Genomic DNA, 5,575 nt, shown 5'->3' on the forward strand with positions numbered 1-5,575 from the left:
ATCTGAAAACCATAAGGAAATTTTATAATGAGCTGAATGTTCCAATATTCCAACAAATCCTTCCATCCATTCAACGTATTGGTGTATACATATGCTATATAACTAACCAAAGTCTCCAAAGAATTGAAAATGCCTCAAAATCGTAGGGCCTGGACTGAAATTGACAGGCCCCTAAATGTCTTAAAATCCCTAAGGTCGTGGAAACAAATTCACAGGAAACCTTCTTCCAGTTTTCAACTTCATTAAACCTTAAAAATCCTAAACAAATGAACAAATAACCAACAATAAAAATAGCGAAATGATTTCATTTCAATTACCAAATGTGAATTCTTCCTTCACTATTTGGGGATCCCGACCTCTCCTTCGGCGATGTTAGCCTAGATATCCTTAGGATACTTTCCATCCACCGTGCATCCGACAAAGAGGCATGTGCCCAGAATCTCGTTCATTGTCTCATACAATTCCTTTACCATGGAACTCGGCCTCATAACCCTAGCTATCTCAATGACATCATCAAGTGAGATATTTCCACTGTTCTTGATGTTCTCCATCTTCTTCCTATCTCGTTAATCAAGCTCCTTGAGGGATTTTATGACCAGGGTATCCACATTCTGCACCATAATGACCTTTGTCTACCTATTTTGAATGGTAAGCTTTGCCATGACCCTTAAACCCTTCTAGTCATTTGTTGTTTCCTTGGAAATGTCTTCTGTGATATTCTTGGGTGACAAACCTAAAGGACAGATCTTGGGGGCTAGAGACAAAGCAACTCCAACTTCATTCCCTCTGACCCTCAAGTACACTTTGACCACTTGGGAAGGATCGAGCTTAGGAGGCATGACTAAATATTTTTCCAGAAAACAATAAAGATTCTGTGATTCTATTGTCGCTACTATCTGCTGCCACCCTCTGCAAATCTAACTCCCCTTATCCCCAAAGCCGAATTAATAAAAAGTGCAAACGGAAGGCAATTTAACACAATTAACTTGCTAGATGCCTTTCTTCTTTTCCTTTGTCTTAATTTAAGAAAATTAAAATGTTAGCATAAGCTTTTAATACAAAATTACATCTTAAATAAACCTATTAAAACACCCCCTCATGTGGCAGTGATTTAAATCTATGCAATTAGATAGAGTGAAAAGTTGCGAGGGGACTTATAGAGGTATCCGTATGTGGAGAAACCAAACCAATAGGGAAAATGTAACTCTGATCCCTGAGTTACACATCAAGAAAACCTAAAATTGTTGGATTCTTGTTGTCCCATTGTTACGTTGGCTGAATATTTAGATGAAGAAAAAAAAATGTATGTGACTTTGAAGCACAAGGGAACACATGATAAAGAAGTTTGGGTAAAGTGTAAAAGAAGGAATCAGTTTAATCAAATATGCGCATTCATTTCATGCTTGCACCAGACTAAGTCAGGGTCATTAAAATATTATGATTATAACAATGAAGTGCAGGTTCGCAGGTGGGGGAAAGTCTGCCACACCTTATGTAGATGTTGATTTTGCAAAGGTATCAGAGGCACCCAAGTCAACCTTCAGGACTCTTTCAAACTGTTTTCATCTTTAATTTGTAGTTGCCTTTCTTTCATAAATGGAATGACTTTTCGCTATTACTCGTAAATCTCTTTATCTCTTTCCATATTTGCATGGCTATTCAAAAAGGATGGTGATGTATGTAATGTTTTTAATATTTGTAAACATGTAGAGTAATATTTTTCTCAACAATCCAGACAATACGATATATATCCCTTCCACTCTAGCAATTAATTTAATGTAAATCGCTGCAACACGTGAGGTCCATTTAATTAAAATATTTTGAAAATAAAAAACAAGTAATGTTAATATGATATAACGGATGCGAAGTAGAGAATTGGAGAAAACACTGGTGGGTAGATTAGTTTCTGATTTAACATTAGAACTGATCTTAACTCACACAAACTATTTCACTCAACTAGAAAGAAAAAGAGAAGAAAATAAAATAAAATTATATAACAACATTTACAGGTGTAGTTGTGGGAAATCTGTAGAGATTCCAACTTTTTAAATATATTTTGCTAACTTATGGTTTAATCACGCAAAATATGTCATTTCACTTTCACAGAGAATTTTCATCCTAAATGCTTGCAACGCCTAAGAAGGAACCATAGTTTATAAAGAAATGGAATTAAAAGATTTCATAAAAGTAGAACATTTCTGAAACCCTATTAAACAAGTATATAGACCTTTAATGCTATCTTCTGCATTTAATCTCACTGAGGATCATCTGACCATTTAAGTTGGTTTTTTTGGTTTCACATAAGACCTGGGACCAACAGACTCTTTTTGAAACATAAAATTTATTATGTTTGATTCTCAACAGATTCGGTTTGTTGAGGCCCAAAGTGTTGGGTCCAATTCCTAACCCTGTTTCTATGGAAAAAGTTAGCCTAGTTGCGTGTTTTCCTCACTTTCTTTTTCATCTACTCCCTATTGATTTTTGGTTTCCCGTATACTTGTTGAGCCTATAAAGGATTTTTCCAATGGAATCAATGGTGAAAATGACAACAAAAAACTGAATTTTGATGAAATTTGATCGTTATTCTTTATCTAACTTATAACAAGATGCTTTACAATCATCGTTGAACTTGTAAGTTAGAAGGAAGACAGTAGCCAGCCACCTAGCTCGTTGAATGATGAAGTCCGTTCGTACACTGTTTTTTTGTATTTTCTTCTCACAAAAATCCATTCAGGGATATATTATAAATTATGTCTTTTTATGAAAAATGTATCAAATCACATAAATATGTTAATACACTATAAAGGAAATTGGTGCTTATGTGTGTGGTTTTCATCTTTGAAATATCATTATAAGATTTATGAAAGGACTGAAAATATACAAATTTATACGTTCAATATTTTTTGGTTGGGTTTTGTTGTCATTGCGACAAACACTCTCCAAAAATTTGCCAATACTTGAATTTTGGAGTCTACTGTAGATCTTGTGATTGTTAGTTCCGTAGTTACTTCTCGGTCAATTGGTGCTTGGATAAGTCTTTGAGCTATCTTTTGAATCGCAAGTGTCGAAGTCACATGCTCACACATGCTCAGTCTTTAATGCATTCATGAAAGCATTTCTTCATGCAAGCTTGAATAGGCGTGCCACATTCCACTAAGATAGTGTCTACGCAATGTTCAACCCATGTTGGCAGTAAGTGCACACTGTCATTGATAGTTCCTCACTTTGTTTTCGATCATAGTTCTATTTTAGTGAGTTTCTTCAACTCTCGCTTTTGCGCACTATCATCTTTGTAAGTGTCATTTTCATGCTTACGACTATCATTTTTTTATTGTGTTCACTTTAATTAGCATCATTTTCATGCTATCTTCCTCCTAGTATGTGTATTTTTCCCCATCATTTGCATATAACAAGTGTCGCTCACACTTTTCTTTTCATATTGCAAGCATAGCCTTTTGGTGTGGGAATTATCACTTATCGCGTAAAGTAGTTTTTTGGATTGTTTCAATGGGAAATGTTTTTGATAATTATTTTTTCTCATCATGTAGACATGTTTCACACTCATTTCAAAAGTTTCAAGCATTGTCGCACAAGTGTCGTCACTATCATCGCAAAGTGTACTATTAGTGTTGCACTCGGGGAAATTCATCACAATGTCATCACATTGAGGGAAGTGTGTTCTTCATGATTTGTGAGTGATGAATGATGTGTCTTAAATTTTTCTAAGTGTGTGATAATGATCAACTTTTGTCCTTGTTCACTTTGACTCACTAATTCCACACTTAGCCTCATCCGGAAAATTTCACTCCTGAGAAACTGGACCTCACTCAGCCTTCCTGAACTGCACATTGCACAGTATTAACCCTAAAGCCTTGACCTTTCCTCTTGGAACTGTGCATTTCATAATCACAATGCCCAGTTTTGACCCTTGAGCTATAGAACTTTTCCATTTATGCCTCCGATTGAACATCAACTATGCACTACATAGTGTCAAGCCTCAAGCTTCCAGCCTAACCCTTGAGCTACGAAACTGTGCAATTCTTCAGACTATTCTCCCTCTATAACAACATATTTGGAAGCTCAATACTTAAGCCTCAAGCTTGAGCCCTTGAACCCCTCAACTGCGCAATCTCTGATCTTGTTCTCTTATCTCAATTGAGCATTAGGTAATTTCAAGCCTCAAACTTGATCTCCTGGGTTCCCCAACTATGGAGTCACTTAGCCTAGGCACTCAAAACTATACCCTACGCAGTCTCAAGCCTCAAGTCTCCAGCCTAAGTCCTTGAGTCCCTTAATTGTGCAACTCTTTGACCTTGGTCATTCCGAAGTACGCATTACGCAGTCTCAAGCCTCAGTCTCGTACCTTGGCCTCTGGAAATGTGAAATTCCTGAGTTTGTCACTCAATCAGGCACCCATTCTAGCCTTATCAAGATATTTCATGAAGAACCTTAGGCTAAGTGTTTATGAGACTAATGTCATCTTGTCATTAATGGTTTGAAGTCACATGTATTCTATTATTTCAGGATAGGATGATGATGAAGTAGATGGAGAAGGAGACCGTTCTAGAAGATACCCTTGTAGTTGTAAAGACAAGTTGGCCCATCACGAGAAGACAAAGGGACACATGTTTGCAATAACAACTGAATAACAAGACCACATTGGAGACTCCTTATCTCCAAGCCATGAGTAGTAGGAATGAGAAAAAAATGTTCTATCTTTCAAGAAGACAGAAAGAAAGTAGCAACAAAGAGTGACTTGACACTACCATGTAATCATGTAGTCCATGTTTGTAACACTCTCCTTCCACGTCTACCCAAGTAACAATCCAAATGGGGTAAACATGTGATGAGAAGTTACTATGACATGATTTGATTCCCTATGTGGCATTTAAAGAAGTGGAACTGGTTGAACACATCACATAGACCTTCCACATCAATGACAGAAGTCCCAGGAGCCGTCCCAATCACTCAGGTAACAATCCCTTGAATCCCACTGAAGTTTTAGTGCATCAAACCCCTGGACGCTCCCTTGATATGGACCAGCATGCATAAATGAAGCTCCAAATTTTCCCACAACAAAGGTAAAGTAAGTGTTTAGGGAGATTTTTTCCCAGTATTATGCTTCCAACTCTCGAGATTTGTCCTACCTTTTGAGGCACATAGGCCAAGTCACTGCCAATAACTCAATGACACCTTTAGAAATGAAATTTTATAGTGAAACAAAGATACACCTACAGAAACATTGATAAGGACTAGTTTCGACCCCTACTAGCCATGATAGGAATTTCATCAAACATGTCACAGACATGAATTCTATAGGTATTAACAGTATAATTGAACATAGGGGTATCATACTTATTTGCAAATTGCGAAGAAGCATTAATGCCTCAACACATTAGTTGCAATTTCATCTATTAGGCCATAGATACATTATTCATTCATTTACAAGTTAAAAAATGATGGGATCCATACATAGCCACTATCATAATAAATTTTCATAACAAACATAATAACAAAAGAACTATCAAGCAAACAACAACCATATCATCCACATATAAACTAGTATAATACTCAT

The 5,575-nt window shown here is 36.4% G+C and overlaps 1 pseudogene; it reads right to left on the reverse strand.

Moving 5' to 3' along the window:
- Nucleotides 1–338: 338 nt before the first annotated feature.
- On the reverse strand, nucleotides 339–839 carry LOC149265862 (large ribosomal subunit protein uL11y pseudogene; annotated as a pseudogene).
- Between the last annotated feature and the right edge of the window lie 4,736 nt (nucleotides 840–5,575).

This window comes from Pinus tabuliformis, chromosome 6, assembly GCF_031772625.1.
Source record: "Pinus tabuliformis cultivar Carrire ecotype Pingquan chromosome 6, CPIR1, whole genome shotgun sequence".
NCBI lineage: Eukaryota > Viridiplantae > Streptophyta > Pinopsida > Pinales > Pinaceae > Pinus > Pinus tabuliformis.